We start from the raw sequence: 18,164 nt of genomic DNA on the forward strand, positions 1-18,164 counted from the left end.
CTAATGTTTATTTATTTATATATGAATATCTTCTACTAACTCTTCACATGTACATGTATCATTTGTTCAAATTTATTCATAGTCTTTTTATACAGTATATACTAAATGAGTTTTAAGTGGATGATTATATCTATGTTCTGAAGTCCTTGGACTGCCTCAAACATTTCATAGTCAAAAGAGGAGCTGCTTGACATGTCCTTATTTTTCCTTTTGTGTTTTCATAGGGATCCAGAATCCACCTCGGGCCAGAAACCAGCAAGAAACGGTAAGTCGTGCACATGACTCCACCCCATACATGTATATAGGCTCAAATTAGGGTCAAAACGACTGAAGTTGTGAAGTGACCATAAGAAATAATTCCAATGTTTGTAGCTGCAAATCAACATTTAAATCTGCATGACAAATTCAAGGTTAAAAGTCAAAAGTAGTTTGTGAAATTGCATTTCCACACAGATCATAGTCTAACATTCAAGATGAGCTAAAATGATATTCTGATTATTACATTTAAGTTGTTGTCATATCGAATGCATCAGAAAACAATGTGGATGTGATTATTGGCTTGAATAATACAATTAAAATACTTGTTCGAGCTGTTCGACATTATTTGTGCTTTTGAGAGCGGTGGAAACAGATTGTGAACAGAATCTTGAAACATCATCAACTCTTATGTTTACTCTTTACACATCCAGCTGTTACAGAGCAACATTACCATTCACTTAGAGTCGTGTTCCCGGTCATCGGATCAATCCAGGGTCAATATTCCCGCTCTTTTAGCTCTGTTTTTGGTCTCTTTAGCTGCTAAATGCTTCACTATGTTTGCTAACTGTGTGTGTCTGCGGTTTGCTGCTGAGCAGGTGTTATACAGCAGGTTTTTAGAGATTTTTTTTTTTTCTTTTTTCTGAGAACAGCTGGCTGCTGTTTTCACACTGACAGAGAGAGCGAACCGAAACAGTACAGCCACACAAACACCTCATTGAAAAGCTCCGTTAAACCAAGGGGAGGTGTGGGCGATGATTCTCTGTAGGTTCATCAATACCAGTCCTTTCACCTTGTCACATGAGAGGCATCATAATACATGATGTATAAAAATACTCAAATATCAAGCTTGTTAGATCATCCGACTGAACTTTCTTTTTCTTTCTTTCACATTTCAGATGTGCAGAGGTCTGACAACAACTTACACTTTAAAGTTCTTTCTCAAGTTCTCTTTTATCATTCTTCACAACAGCTCCTGTATTTCTGTCAGTTTACATGTGAACAACAACATGCAAAATCATGCACATTAAACATAAAACACGTTCACTTTTATAAATAAATGTAGAGACTGAAGAAATAAGACTTAACCTACAGAGACATGTCATTTGTTTGTGCTGGATATCACTTGAACCCAGATCTTTATCTCTTTCTTCATGTGCTGCGTGTCTTTGTGACTCTCCTGTGCAAAAGCAAACAGACGCCGGATCACAGTGAACCGGCACTATTTTCTCCGGGCAATAATCATCACATATCGTAGAAACAAATTTACAAATCTACAGTGTTTTTGTAGAAGTAGTAATACCTTACAATACAGTTACAAGATTTTTTTTTAGAAGCTACTAAAGTGTGTGTGCAGCACTGTGACACAAACCTTGGAGATATATTAAAGACGTGACCGGAGAAAAACTTTCGCTCAGGAAACATTTTCCGAGATGAAATTTGTGTCATTGTTAAGGTTGCAACAATAAGTCAAGTTATTTGGTCCCTGACAACCACAAGAGCAGCAGCAGCTGGTCTCTGAAGTCCTCACAGCTATTGCCTCACTCATGTGATGACTCAACCACAATAAACCAGATAATAACCGAGAGGATTTAGGGCTGAAGGAGGAGAGGAATGATGAGAGAGGAGAAAGGATTGGGTGGGGTAAAGAGGAACAGACTCAGAGGTGGATGACGATACAGCTGTAAAACAAGAAAAGAGGAAGAGACATGACAGTGTATGTGTCAGTGTAATCTTTTTACCAGAAACACGGGGAGGAACAGGTGGAAAACAGCCAAACAGCCAAACAGCCAGACTTTCTGACTTTACATTTGATTATTACACCGTTCAACACAGATGCAAATGAAAAGAGAAATAATTTCAGCTTTCCTCACAGAAACACAGACGCCATCATGCAGGATTGAGCTGAAAGAGGTTCAGACATTTCAGTTAAAGGGTGTATGTGGCATTTTCTATATTTTTCTTTTCAACAAATCCCATGAAAAGTCCAGAAGCAGGAATGTTTTTATTCGTCTCTTGATACTGTCTGACTTTCTACCCCGCCTCTGGTCTGCAGCCTACATTTTTTTTCCCCCCAAGCACAAATATACAGTTAAGAAAAAAAAAAGGGCTAAATATTTCCCTAAAACAACTGGGCACTGTAGTTTTTATCAGGCCTTAAATGGTGAATTTGTCGGAGTCTATTTTAAGCTGCAGACTAACACACATTTGCTAAAAGAGTGAGCTAACAAACATGTTTGATGGTATGAATCATATAACAGATACTAAGGTTCAGGTGTAGATGGAAGTTTCATTGACATCAACAACGTGGATGCACCAAAGTAGAAGAAGAGTAGAAGTAGTGGCATGATTTCCATGTCTGCCTTCCTCTTTTAATCACATTGTTTTTGTCAAAACACCCTTTGAACTCCAGTTCGTCCGTCTTTTCCATCTGGTTTGCCGTTTCCCGTATCTCCCACCTCGAGTGTGACTTACATCAAACAGGCAGTCATGTGAGCGGAGGTCAGTGACATTACTCAGTGACACAGTAACGTGGGGTCAGTGAGCATGATGCTGTGAGGCTGGTAGACACATGCCAAGGCCACTGAGAGGGACTGAGCCGACAGCCCACAATTATTATGGATAAATCATCAACAGAAGTTCTGGGGCTCATTATATAACTGAATATAATATATAACTGAACAGACCAAACAACAACAAAACTGACCTGATCAGACCACGTCAGAAACAACGACACAAACACACCGACTAAACTATAAATACAACAAAACAGAGGGATCAGAGAATGAATATATTCTAAAGAAACAAACTCTTTGTTTAGTTTTACTTCCTGTCTCAGTCTTGTGTTTCCCTCCTTGTAAATTGTTTTCTGTCTTTAACTGCTCTTCTGCTCAGGCCTCACATTTACATTTACATTTACCAAACTTGTGAGACGCTGTCATCCAAAGCGACTTGCGAGTCTCTGCAGTCCCCGGGCAGGTGAACACAATACAACAACATATACAACAAGAGAAACACAAACATCATTGATTTCTCTCTGTAGCAACTGTTGTCGTGCATGAACATGTTTTCTGTTCAATAAGTTTGACCTCAGAATAAAGTGAGAAAAAGTGTCTTACACTAACGCTTCACTGCAGCAGGAGACCTTGGTGTAAATACTAGATATAAATCTGTTCAGTAAGGTGAAGTGCCAGGACATCAGGTGAGGAAGTGCACCCATGTTGGGGTGTGAGAGGTGTTAGGAGAGGAGGTGCTCTTTGAGAGCATGGAGTAGCTTGTTCCACCGTCAGGGAACCACAGACGAGAAACGTCTGGACTGAGACTTCCTTGTGTGCAGCGATGGTGATGGAGGACCACAGTGGCTGAGAATGAGTTTAAGTAGATGGTGCAGAAGGCAGCGTTAGTGACTCCAGTTTGATTCAGGTGGAACATGGGTAGCCAGTGGAGGCCGATGAGTAGCGGAGTGACCTGTCCCCTTTTAGGCTGATCGAAGACCAGATGTGCCGTTGCATTCATGGCCACCTGTACGGGTTTCACTGTGCGTGAAGAGAGGTCCGCCAGAAAAGCATCGCAGTAGTCGAGTCGGTCTGGACTCTCACAAGAGTCTCACAGGACGTCCCTCCGTCCGGCGGCAGCAGCACTCTGAGAACTGGTGACTGAGAAGACACTGAATTAGAAAAACTTAAAGCAAACTTAACTAAAGACCATCAGTACTAGAGAAACTGAGTACGATGTATGATACAAGCGTTAGGTGTTTGTGCATAAGATAAAAACAACTAAATGAGGAGAAAATGAACAATTTAGTGTCAAACCATAAAGAAAAACTAAGGTGTGTGATGGAAAACGCCGTGTATGGAGATTAAAGTTTTTAAGAAGTCAGTGGGTTTGTATGAGCTAATTTTAACAACGGTTTATGTAAAATATAATTGGGGCTTAAAGGGGAAACAATTGCTTCGGACAGGTTTTTAAAAATAACGAATTGCTCTAATATACCTGCTATGAAGAATCTGATCCTGAGCAGAGGGAGAAGTGCATTTACTCCGGAGTGACATGATGCAGTGTATTCAAATATTCATGTTCATGGTGGAGGGGATGCAAGTTTTTTCTTTTCCAGAGGCTGAAGTTTGCCAGAAGATAGTTTCATAATAGCAGCATATTTCTGTGGCTTTGTGATCCTACAGTTCTCAAGTACAACATGCAGGGGTGAGAAAATTAGAGGCAAGCGAGAACCCTTTACTTTTTTCTTTTTAGGAGTAGATTTAATTAGAAATCTTGTGAAGTATGCAGGTCATCCATCAGAGGCTGTCGAGGCCCGGGCCTCCCCTCTTCTCCTTCTCCTCCCTGACGCTCACACATTGTACATGTGGAATCTGAGAATGACAAATGGAGCTGGAAACTGTGAGGCAGTCAAACACCCCTGTCACGCCCACACGTCTTAATCTCAGCTCCTCACAGCATCCTCACAACCCTGGTTTCTGTCTTTCAACTGCTACAAGAGGCAGCTGTTAGAGAGAGGGATTAAAATGACTTTTTCTTCTTCTTAAATAAACTTTGGTTTTTGTGTTTTGCTAATATTTGGATGTACATGGCAACAAATCGACGAAGGCCAAACCTCCACTTCTTGTGAGCAGGGCGGTGGGAATATGCATTACTCAAAGATACTGTGATAAGAGACTGTTACGTTAGAGACTTCTGTTTTCCACATTGTGTTCCACCAAAAAAAAACCCTTAAAAGAAAATTTGATGTAATGTCAGCCTGGTGCAGTCCCCATCGATGTGGTCATCATGACTTAATGGGTCAAACCAACTCCGCACTTGCATCCTCTTTTATAGAGATTTTGGGAAATGAACACATACGTATTACAATTCCTCACTGAAAATACTGTCTAACGTGTAATCACACAATCTCCAGGACTACAAAGCTGAACGCAGCTTCGTCGTAACTTAGTAAAACCACTGGGATCTTTCTCACCTGTGGACTCATCTAGATATTTACAATTTGATTGATACTGGGCCTGTACTGGTAAGATTCTGCTTCCAGGAAATAGCCAGAGGCTTGCAAGCTAAAGCTCTCAGCTCTGCTTTTATATGTTGCTAAGCTAACTACCTGCCATATAAATGGAAGCACATACCTTAAATACTGTTACAAACTCAAGCAGTACTGTATGACAGTATGTACTGTAAGTTTTGCTAATGCTACATAGCTAACGTTAGCATTAATGGCTGGTTACTTGCCAGTGTTGCAGCTAGCTTCAGCCATTGTTTACAATACAAGAGGTTATAATACGTCCTCTGAGCAGGGTTTCTTCTTCAGGGCAGCCTGGATGTTACAGCGACTTGGTATCGGAAAATGACGGCATGCGCTGACAGGGCCGGGGCTAGCTGGTTAGCATGCTAACCTCAGTAGAAGAAAAGAAGGTATCGAAGTAGACGCAAAACAAAAAGGTTGCTCTCAGTGACTAGGAATGAAAGTTTGATACTGAACTTGCTGCGTTTCTTCTTGACTGGCAAATAAACTGTTTACGATTTCATTGTGCTCCGGCAGAATAGTTTGGACAGCACATCTGGAAACACCTGTGTGCTGTGAGATTCCTGCCAGTGAAAGACCTTGCTGGAGCGGGATGATTCTTGTCCTGGTGTAAATGTTTAGGTGAAACTGTCACTTCCTCAGCAACCTCAAAGAGCCTTTTGCATTGTACTGTACAGATCTCTACAACAGAGGTTGCAAAGTTAGCATAACCCATATAGTCACATTTATTATAATCACAGCAGGTTGAAATGTCCTGTAATCAGCCACGGCTTGAAGTAGCAAACATCCTCTCTCCACTAAAACCTCACTGACTGTCCAGAAAAGGAAGGATTTCAGATCCTACATTAGATTAAGAGTCTTAATGCGATTACACACAGCCTTTACTCTAAAAGTAGTGTTTCCAGGACCTCCTCCAACACGGCCTGAATCATCGTGTCACAACAGCCCAAGAGAGGTCTGATAAACTACTCCCAAGTGGCCTTCATGGAGGTATTTCCACATTACAGCCGATGTAGCTGATGGATTAGAGGCTGCGAGCTGTCGATGAAGGCCGTCTGACGGATGTCCAGCTCAGCCATTACTGTTGTTTAAGTGAGGCTCCAGTCTGGAAATGTAAATGGATTGATCATCTTACACTGGAAAAGAGCTAGGGTCAATAGTGATTCGGTGATTTTTGTCTCTTTGATGGGACTGCTTGTCTATAAACTGTGATGGATTGTCGCTAACCAGTTAGAGATTACCCATTATTAGAAAATAAATAGATGCTCTTAAGACTGGGTAAATAAGTCTTCAGAGTGGAACCCAGAGGAATCAGTAGCTGTGCTCCAGCTCCATACTACAAGTACACAACATGTACTATGTCTTTATAGTATTGACAACTTACATTACAACACATCTAACCGATACAACTCATAACCTTCAGATGTCTAAGTGTCTAATGCTACCGTCAGTTAAACTTCACAAAGCTACAGCACGACGCCTTTGTAAAGGTTGAACACTTTTTGTTTTTGTTTTCCTGTCTCAGCACGATTTATACGTTATTTTCATTCTGTTTCTCTTCTATGAGTGGAGCATTTCCTTTGAGCATTGCATTGTGGTACAATGGCGCATATCAAGAGCGCACTCAAGGAAAGGTTTTTTGCCCGAATGCACACTGAACTTTATTAGCCCTAGATGACAGTTAGTGCCAGAAGTCTTGAGTATTATTGTCCCTCTGTATGTACCAACTGTGGTATTTTGAGTTTTGAGTGATAAGTGGCTTTTGATTCGATTTGTATTAAATTGGCAAACGTTGCAGTAGAAAATATTTGATTGTTCATTTTTGGTCAGCACTAACAGGAATTTCGCTCAGTTGGTCCTCGCTTTTGGTTCAGACTAAAATAGGCCAACAACTACTGTATTGGTTGGATTGCCATACAGTCCAACCAAGAGGCATTCATGGTCCACAGAGGAAGAAGCCTTCACATGAAGATGACATTGTTTTTTTTAATTTATTTTTGCTATTGCTTTTACATTGTTATCTTCTGTTTTTAACTATGCAGTTCTTCAAGTTTTCACTGTACAGCACCTTATAACCCAGGTTTTGAAAGGTGCTCTCTAAAATAAAATTATTTATTCAGTGAAATAAACCAAAGTGTGCCACATGGATTCGCACAAAAGTCGTACGGATATTCACAGTGCTCCCCCGACTTCTCTTGTGCCACCATGAGGTTGACTTGTGGTTCTGAGTGACATATAACCCCCATCAAAAGATTCATGTTCCCCACAGGATGAATCATAGTCCCTTTGTCGATCTCTCTTCTCCGTCATCCCTCTTTTATCTAACACCATCATCAGATCAGCGTTTCTATTCGTCCGGATCGAACAGTCACCCTCCTCCAACAAAATGCATCATGATGGGAAATAGGACGAACTGTTCAGTTGGAAAACTTACAATTTTCCAGACAGCATGTGGTAGATATGTGTGTTAAACTGAATTATAAACTCTATCCATGATAAATCCAAAGTCTCATACCTTTGCAGATGAGCATGGCCTCATTTGGTTGCCTGCATTTTTTTTTTTTTTTTAATGAACCTCTATTTCCTTATTGAGTTACACTTACATGGATGACTGTTAGATGATATCATAAAAGCGGGCTGCACCAGATGTTTAGCATGGCATCTGCACAGGCATTTCTGTGGCTTTACTTCACACAGAACAAATAATGGATCGGGTCTGGCTTTCGTCCGGCGCAGCAGTGAGGTGGGTTATTTTCATCCCCATCTCACCTCGATCTTTCACAGGCATCAAACCTGCGCCAGCTCAACCTCTCACCTGGTGCAAGTGTGTAACTGAACTCCAAAATCCTTGCTCCCAACTCTTCTAGCGTCCTCTCTAGTTTTTGATTCTTGGGTAGTTTGAGGTTTAGATTTTCACATGACAGAGGGTGTTTAATTTGACGGCAGCACCCATTCTGCAGAGAAATGCAGTCATTGGTCAGTGAGGTATTCTGGATGAAGGCCCTGTGAAACACTTCATTCTGTTCTCATTCTCAGTTTTGTAATTTTGGCAAAGAGGTGGCGCAAATTCAAACATATTACACTTTTCAACACAGTATTTCATAACACTGACATTTATGGCACAGCTATTTCCACCCGTTGTCAAAGTGACGAACAGTGAACAATGATATATAAAGCTAACCGACTGTACAGTGCATGTGAAAGCTGTTTTCACTTTCCGCCACAAAAGACCAGGCGAAGTTTGACTGCCATGGGTTGTTCCAGAGATCTGAGTCCTCTCATAACAGAGAGGCACATGAGGAAAGTGTGAGAGACCAAATTCAACCGTGGCGTCTAAAAAAAAAAAATAATGGGCAGCAGAATAGAATTTGCAAATGCTTGATTTCTACTGCAAAGCAAAAATCAGAGACACCCATTCCTCTGAGAGACTTTTAAGGACTTAAATGTCTCATTGTGATGTTGTACTTTATCTATGTATTTTGTGTTCTGGGCTCCGAGCAGCTCTGTCGTTCTACAAAGAGTTTACAGGCTATTTGAATGTTGGATTTCTTTTCATTTTAAATTAATTTCTTATTTATTCTTGACAGAAAACATCAGTAAAGTGCCACTGTCTCCACATGCAGCTGCTAAAATGGTTAAAGATATTTGTATTTTCTCATTTAGTTTCAGCCTAGACATAGACAACAGACTGACGAATAATTTAATTCAATATCTAATTGTACATACTATATTATTATATTATTTAGCTTTTTTAAGTACTTGATATTGTGTTTTTGCAGTTTTCCTTTCTTTGTGCTGCCACTTTGTTGCTGTAAGTAGAAGGTGTCAGTTTAATGTAATAGTTGCTGGTATAATTTAGATATGACAACCAACAGGTGTTTTCTCTGTCTGGTTTTGCAGGCAGATGTGCATCATGCGTGAAAAATAGGCGAGACGCCGACTCTGTAGATCATAAGAGAGCGTCCGTGGGTCTCACGCAGGCGGTGTGTCCGCTCTGAGTCGTTAACAAAGCCGCCAAAATGAAAGATGTTCCGCAGCCTCCTCACAGCCAGTGTTCCCGAAAGGAATTGAAGCATTTTGAGAACTACGCTCATTTGCTTTCTCTCAAAACAAGAACAACATCACTTTCTCTGTGCAGTACCGAGTCGGGATATGGCTAGGCTAGCTAGCATAAAGTCTGGAAGCAGGTGGAAACTATGAGCTCAAATTAGGGTCAAAAAGATGTTGAGCTTGTAAAGTGTTCACAAGTAATTCCAATGTTTGAGGTTGTAAATGTGGTTTGTACACCTGTAGAATAAATAAAAGTCTGTACCTGTCTAGAAATGTTGACCTTGTCTTTACATCTGAATCTGATTGGACAAAGGCAGTCCAATCACAAAGCGAAGTCAAACTGTCCAATCAGAGAGCAAATGGTTCGTTACTTACATCTCTGCCGCAGGTCCTGAAAGGTGTGGTCATTTTCAAGATGGCCGCTGACCTCTCCTCGCCTGGTAGCTCTATGAAGTTGCCCATGTCCTGCTAAAGACCGAATTTTGAAAAGTCAGTATTTATGCTAAGCTAGGCTAACCGCCCACCTCTGTATGTAACACAGCGGTATTAATATTCTCATCTCACTCTCATTAAGAAAGAGAATAAGTGTACTTCCCACAATAATTAACTATAACGAACTGTTACATTCCAATAACAATAAAAAGAAACACATTTCTAAGGATGGATTCAAACAGAGATTTGTGAGCACCATAGTTTGGAATTGGTAAATTTAATAGAGAGTGTATATCAGTGCAAACAGTTGGCCACTGGAAGCTTTAGTTTGAAACTATTTGCATGTGTTTTCAAAAACTCACATCAATCAAACGCTAGTTGACACAACAGCATGAGTTTCCATATTCAGTGTTTTGTCTTTTGGCAGAGCCTCAGAAAAAAAAAACAAAAAAAAACCTTCAAATGTTACATCTTCACATAAATGTCCGTACGCAATATGTGGTCAAACATGATTCCCAGAAACGTCTGGCTGACAGGACAGGAGGGAGGTTGCATGTGAATCTGAAAGCATCACCTGTAACAGATTAACTTCCCTGGCGAATGTGATCGATGCATAATCTTTACTGAAGAGGAACAAAGCTCTTCACAAAATGTATTGAATGTCAGTGAACAATGAAATGATGAGCTTCAGTCTCTTTATTAGTTCATAATTTAGACTATGACAAACATCACAAAGGAGAAATTAATTATCAATCAGAACTGAATTTGTACCTGCAGCCACAAATTATATTTTACTTATATTTACAACAGTTCATGCATTTTGCTGCATGCCCACAGAAAAAAACTAATATCAGTTTAAGTGTTCACTTTATTTTGAATATTTTCATCACTTCATCATCATTGCCATCAAACTGTGAACTTTGTGAATTGTTGAATTACCGCATCACTACGTACACTAAGCGTAAGTGCGCCTTCTCCTTCCTCTTGTAATTTTTACTAGCTGTTAGCATGAGTTCCCACTGCCCCCTTTCCCCAATCTCCCTTCTTCTCTTCTCCTGTGCACCAGCATGAACGCCCCTTGTTGCTGATTGGCTGGAAGTGTTGCGTTACTCGGCCCGAGCCGCTTTGTTTATTTCTCATTCACAAAGCCGGGGTTGTGTACAGACGGCTAGCAGACCACGAGGAGATACGGATTAGCTTCGCTTACCACATCTTTAATTAATATCCACTATGAACACGTGTCCCAGTAACGACTGTGCAGGAGATGATTGTTGTCTCCCGCAGCCTGATGATGAGACCCCCAGAGAAGCTATGAAATCACTGTCAGGCCTGAATTACATTTTCATTAGTGAATAATGTTCTTGGATTGACTCGCTAACATTACAAAAGAGAAATGTATTTCCAAAACACATTAATGACTTTGACTGTCAGGTGTTGTGTGAACTGAGGTCGCGGGTTAATTCTTATCCGTAATTACCTCTCACGTCTCTCTCTCTCTGTGTTGGACCATCGTCTGTCCTGGACCCTCTCTCCTTCTCCTGCCTCGTTCCAGATGTTTTGGATCTGGATCTTCGTCCTCCAGGAGTCTCAGCCTCGTCCTTGTCTCTCTCCCTCTGTGTGTGTTTGTTTTCTTCTCCTGCCCGTGTGAATGATGTGCTTGGTTTTGCCTCTTGTATGTTTGTGTAGTTTGTGTGGCGGAGAGGAGGTCGTCTGTCTCTCCCTGTAGTTTCTTCCATTTTTAATCCAGTTTTTTTCAGACTTCTTTTAGGGAGTATTTCCTCGTCTGATTCGAGAGTGTCATAACGTTGATCGTAAAACCCCTTGATTTGTGATATTGAGCTTTATAAAGAAAATGCGAGGACTCCCACAGCACCGCAGTGAGGCCTCCAGAGATGAGCTGCCATAGAGACTGCTGCTTGGAAAATATCAGCAGACAAAGATCCATTAAACCTCGTGCTGAGTGGAATCCTTGGAGAGGATCAGGTTCTCTCTGCAAGTGATGATAAGTGAGTCAACTGAAAAAGCCTCGTCTAATACCACATGTGTTGCACAAGATTGTGCAACGGTTATTAGTAATTTAGATTGGAAGAAATATCGCAGGACACACTGTATGGAAGTTTGTTTTAGTTATGAAAATGTGCAGCAGCTGCTCATCTCAGCTTCTACTAATGTACAGTATGTCTGTACTATATGGATAATGTGATCAATATAAGTTAGAACTCCATGTTTCAATGAGGAACCGTATCTCAAACGTGCGTAGGATTTCTGCCTCAGCAAACAAACTGATAACATGTCCCCCACTTATTCCAACAGGCTTTTTCAGCATGAAGATCTACAGTAAACGGCGCTGTGCACAACATCGTGCTATCATGTTAAAGTGAGTCCTGTCAGACTAAACTATTTGGAACGAGGCTACATTTGCCGTGACAGTGATATATTGCAGAATGTGGTGGAATGATGAGGGGGTAACTTGAGATTTCCCACACATGCAGACAGACGTGCATTCACATGCACTGCTCACACACACACACACACACACACACACACACACCCGTACTACCTCCATGTTTAATACCACATGCATTAGGTAATCCCGTGTGCCAGGCCTCTGGGGGACGTTGCAGTTAACATAATATTGGTCGGCGGGCGTATTGACAACCCGACGAAGTCTGTGAAGAAATGGCAAAGTGAAGCTGAAGGCTCACGACCTCCTCTCATTATCAATTAGAGCAGATACAGCTCAGAGAACAGACAGTCGCATCGTGAACAGTGTCTCTGGGGTTTGTGTGCAGGGGCTGAGGGGAGTGAGGGGTTTCATGTTGACAGCCATGACTTCATCCTTTAGAGTTTGGCCCCGTCTGCATCTCCAGTCAGTGTGAAAGAGCTTGGAGGAGGAACTGCATTTCTCTGCCGGTGCTTAAGAATGCAGCGGTGTTGAGCTCATCCAAAGTTAATAAAAAGAAGAGAAAAGAAAAGTCATATGTGAAACTTTCTGCTGCTCGTAGTCGAAGGAAACCTCGGAGGAGAGACGGGGGAATGTGGTGCAGCACATTGCTGTAGAAATCTGAGCTAACTGAGTGAAAACTCTCCTTTCCTGGAAAAGTCTCGGTCAAGTGCCTGTTGAGAGTCGGTCTCACCTGCCATTCGAGCTTCACCTGCTGGATTTGGATCTTAGTGCCAAATTAACCCATTAAGACTGAGTGTGACGTACACGTGTAGCATATGATGTCGTCGTTTTTTAACACATGTGACTGATGAATTCGGCAGGAGTCGGGTCAGGAAGGTGAAATCTATTATGGGAAACAACCTGAGCGAAGCCTGAACCTGAAACCTTTGGCTTATATTTTAAATCGTTGCCTTTACCTTAATATTCATTGACGTTTTTAAAAAAATCAATAAACTTTTAAAAAGGTTTAACTGAACTGAGAAAGTTGACAAATGCGGGGTTTTTATTTTTCAGCCATAACCAGTTTCAAAGGCAAAGGCAATGATTTACAATAAAAGTCAAAGGTTTAAGGTCTTAAATGGTTTTTATTTATTGTTTCTATCTGTTTCCGAGGCTGAACAATAAAAGTTTTTACTGAACAGAAAACCCTCGGGTTTTAGGAGGTTGTGTTCAAACAGTGCTTCGGTTTAAATGAGTTAAAATCTTCATTGTGGTGAGATTATACTCCAAGAGAAGTGACAATAGCAAGTATTATAACTCACAACTTTAAACTGGTGTTTGGCCTCTGATTTAAAACAGAACTGCAGCAGGTTCCACAGACTCGATGCAGCTCACTCAGCACTTCACAAACCCGCCGATCAACAAACACTAAGTTTAATCGTGTAAGAGAATCGTTTCTGTGCTTCTGCTGCAGCAGCTTTGCCACCATATGAAATCTGAGTTCTGCTGTGGTCAGCGGAGTGGTTTCCATGATTTGGGGCCCCGGCTTTTGCCCATTTCTTTAGAGCCACAACCACTTGTTCCTGCGTTCACTTCTTGCTTTAGAAGTTGTCTTTGTGGTTCACCATAACCCCGGACTACAAATCCCCGGCTCCTTGAATAAACTACTGCTGCAATACGTCCATAAGACATGTTTGGTGTTGGGCTTCACCTCGGTGGAAGCTTTTCTCTAACGTGCTTCATTTACTACGTCTGCAACCAAATAACATGTTCCCATATGACACAAGAGTTTGATTCTTTAGCTTTGATCAGCAATTTGTTGATGATACTGGAGTGGATCCAGATGCTTGTTCACTCACACTTGATGCAGTCTGACAGAGTTCATGTGAAGAACCTTTAAACAAGGAGACCCCGTTATTGGCTCCAGCGCCTGGGAACACACTGTTCACAGATTCCTAAAGTGTGAAGGTTTGAAATCTTAACTAAATATTAAATATAAATACTGAATATAAATGTTAAATATAATCCTAAATCTTGGACTAATACCTAACCCTTTCTAAATGTTAACTCTAAATATTTTATTAAACGCTTTATCTAAATCTAAATGTTTAATGTTAAAATATTTACATTTAGGATCTACAGTATGTTTAACACTTAGGTTTGACTTCAAAAGTCAACATTTAGGATTTAGCTAAAATATTTACATTTAGAATTTATATTAATCTAAATCCTAAATGTAAATATTTTACCACGTAGTTTGTCTAAATGTTGAATCTAAATCGTAAATGTGATGCTTGTGGAAACCAATATTTACGTATGCAAATTAATGTTAAAAAATAAAAATAAAAACACTGGGAAGCTTCATCTAATTGCCATTCTTTGGCACGGTGTAGTACCCAGGCTTAATTATAATAGTTGGTAGATATGTTTAAATAATGCTCAACTCATTGATGATCAGTGACGATTGTGACCTCCTTTAAGATCTGCAGAAGAAACGAGGAGATTTCCAACGGGTCTCCGTACAAACAGTTCAGAAGTATTATACCAGCTCTCAGCAGCTAGCTTAGCCCCGCTAACTGCACACAGCGCTCCACAGGTCCTGTCCACTACAGGATACAAACCCTCCGACTCCAAACAAAACCAGGGGACTCCTAGATGTGGGATTATTAGTGCGTAGCTCGTTGGATAAAAAAGAGATTTAAATGAGACAACTTTTGAGTTAACCTAAACGCCCACAGCCGCTGTGCCAAGCTAACCTGTCCCCAAACAGTCTGACACGTACAAGAGTTCCCAGAAATTACAATATAATCTTCACGCCCCTGGACATTAATCCTAACAATAACTTTTCTTCTTTTTCTTTCTTTCCTTTGCAGGGTTGGCTCAACACTGTCGGGGTCAGGCATTTCATTCCAGTCAAGTTCCGACTCCTCCTTTACATGTGGTTTACATCTTTTTTTTTAACCATGAAATGTAAAAAATTCGATTAAAACTTGTGCAACAATTTAAGTACAGTATAGAAAGAAAATAAAAAAAGCTGAACCTGCCACGGCCAAAAGTGCCGGTATATGGTTTTACTTTGGATCCAGTTCAGTTCCCATCCCAGTTGAGTAAGTGGTCCAGTGTGTGGCATGAGGCGGCTTTGAAGACGTTAGTGATTAATGGTCTGTGTGAAAGTCCTCTGCTGAGCCGCTTACATCACTCTCTGTTTCTCTCTCCAACACGACACCTGATACCTTGTCAAACCAAAAAGATCATGTCACCAGCATCAGAGTCTAGTGTTTCATATGTTTCAGATCTTTGATCCGATGCTGTCACACTGAAAACAGACTCTGTGGATAGCATGAGAACACCCGTCATAAAAACAGCCTTTTACTGCTCGTGCGTATGCAGGCTTGACCACATGTTTTCCTTGCTCCACCGTGTTGTTAAAATGCTGTGACACACACACACACACACACACACACACACACTCATGGTATGAGCATTGCTGTACTGTGTGCGCACATTTCCTCTAGAAAGCATTACGTAATACAATCAGCCCTGTGATTTAGGTAGTCAAACCAAAATGTTCTCAGTTTTTGGCAAAGCAGAGAAAAAGAGGTCACTATAAATGTGATTGATACTAACCATAACAATACCTAAATAAACGGCCGAGGTTTGGCTGTAGACGGTTGTCTGAACCGAAGATAGATGAGGTTTAATCCTGCTGAGTGATAATGGAGCGGAGGAGTGGGAGGAGCAGACTGGTTAGAGAGCTCAGACAGCCAAGACAAGGAATTCATCTTCACTAAGTGAAGTACAAGAGTTTGTGGTGTTACATTAAAAAGTTTGATACTATCAAGGCTTTAAAAATTTCAAGGAGTAGTATTGAAGATCAAAAAATCATTGTCATTTGATGCCAAGTTTCGATACCTAATGAGTAAATCTCATCAGTGTCAGTGAGCCAATCAGCACGCAGCGTGCTTGGACCAACATCTAATAATACTGGTTAAATTCCGAGTTAAACAGGTATGTAAAGCAAGTAGGTATTGGAATGAAATAATAGCCTCATCTTCCATGTCTTCTGCGTGGATCATCGACGGGTGAAGCTGCAGCTTTAGCCTCAGTCGTTAAGCACATCAACTTGATGATGCTAAAGACCCATTTTGCAAGATTTGTGTTTTTAATTGAGTTGATTAGGTCGAAACAAGGACAGCATTTTTAAGCCAGCACTGAAAGTGCCAAAAAACTACAGTTCCTCTAATGACCACTAGAGTCTGGCTCCAACAGTGAGTCGATCCCCATAGACTCCCATGTTAAAGTCCAACTTTACAGCTGAAATAAACATGTTTAGCCTGGTACAAAGAACTGTTTTGGTCTCTAGAGTTAATTTTTATTAAAGTTAGTATTAAAGTTATGTATAATTGAGGGTGTGGCCTCTTTGGGTGAGCGTACCCTGTACCCATTTTTGAATTAGCTGGGAGTTACGGGCAGAGTGAGGCACTGCCAAGATGGCGACGGCGGGGCAGCTCACTCTGAGCTTCAAAACCACTTTGATAGAAACCTGTGGATAATGTCACAAAGGCTACGTCCATCTTTTTTTTTTTTTTATTTTACAGTCTATTGCTAACTCTAATGTTAGCTTAATTAGCTAGTTAGCTACAGCTGATCAAAAAAGGTTGTGACAGTTTATGTAGGCGGGCTAGAAATGAGCAGTTTGCTTTTGTTGACCTCTGTCTCATATTATTGTGACATTCAAACTTAAGTGCTAAGTGTTTCAGTTTAAGTGGTTATCATTTTAAACTGTCAATGTGCTGTGAGAAAAGACGTAGGAATGGAAAGAAAGAAGACATTTTATGGCTTAATTTCTGTCAGTGTCTTCTGTGTGTGTGTGTGTGTGTGTGTGTGTGTGTGTGTCTGTGTGTGTGTGTGTGTGTGTATGTGTGTGTGCGTGCTTCTGCTCCACCTGGCTGACTTTGCTGTGAGACCGTCCTCTGAGGCGCTGCCTCCCCTCCGAGAGGTTCATCAGCGTGAGCTGAGGCGAACCACTCTAGTGTAAACTTGTTAAGCAAACACAGTGTGTTGTGATTAAAACCATGCTGTCTCACTCCACGCCTGTAGAGGATAACAACAGTCAGCGTTATTACAGCTGAGGAGCAGCTCTCGCTCTCCTGATTCCCTCTTCTTTTTTTTTTTTTTACTCCTTTAACTTTTAATAATAATTTCTCACAATTTCCTCTTCACTCACTTCTCTCTCCAGTACGCCTGGTTCACAGTTTGACGAGGCTGTGGCTGCGGGCCAGAGCAGAGGCCGCTCTCTGGGATCAAAGCCTATTGGCATCTTCAACGGATTCCTGCCATCCATTGATTCCATCTCCTTCAGATAACAAAAGGCGTTTCTGTTGTGCAAGAGCAAGCAAGCATTTAAAATGTGCAAAGTCTCGGCGGGCAAGTGAATCACTCATTGTTGGTGTCTTCGGCAGGACAGCAGGCCGGATCCCCAAAGATGCTGCTCTCACTTTTTCATCAACTTGACCTTTTCTAAGCAGCTGGGATTTGGTGTAGCATTGCTGAATATATATATGTGTGTGTGTGTGTGTGTGTGTGTGTGTTCAGCAGCTACATGAATACGATAGTTTATCCTTGTGGTATTCACAACATTTTAATAGAGATTGTAAAACTGTTACTACAGACATGAAAACTATAAAACCAAGAGCAGTGGACTGTAAAGAACCGCTGCCGCTGTCAGTTTTTTTTAAACATGCTGCTTTTCATTACAGCCAAGACGATTGCTGAAACATTAGGTGAGCAGCTAACTAAGCCCAGCCCTTATTTTGCAAAGTTTCCATGGCAACTTAAATCTACGTTGGCCCTGGAAAAACCCCAATTTAGTCCTCATTACAATTTTTTTTTCTTTGAGGGGAGGAAAGAGAAGGAAGAAGTGAGAGGAGAAGGATACAGAGGGACTAATGTCTCTTTAGATGATCTTGAAGACAGATCAGATTGGAAAGGATAAGTTAAACTGAGACATAC

At 41.0% G+C, this 18,164-nt stretch overlaps 1 long non-coding RNA gene across 1 annotated transcript; it reads right to left on the bottom strand.

Moving 5' to 3' along the window:
- Positions 1-1,159: 1,159 nt before the first annotated feature.
- LOC130167323 (uncharacterized) lies at positions 1,160-11,695 on the bottom strand. Its single transcript, XR_008827269.1, has 3 exons — positions 11,244-11,695; positions 9,710-9,802; positions 1,160-3,911 (listed from the first exon to the last, which is right to left on the bottom strand). It is a non-coding gene; the product is annotated as an uncharacterized LOC130167323 (long non-coding RNA).
- Positions 11,696-18,164: the final 6,469 nt, after the last annotated feature.

The sequence above is a fragment of the Seriola aureovittata genome, chromosome 4 (assembly GCF_021018895.1).
Source record: "Seriola aureovittata isolate HTS-2021-v1 ecotype China chromosome 4, ASM2101889v1, whole genome shotgun sequence".
Lineage (NCBI taxonomy): Eukaryota > Metazoa > Chordata > Actinopteri > Carangiformes > Carangidae > Seriola > Seriola aureovittata.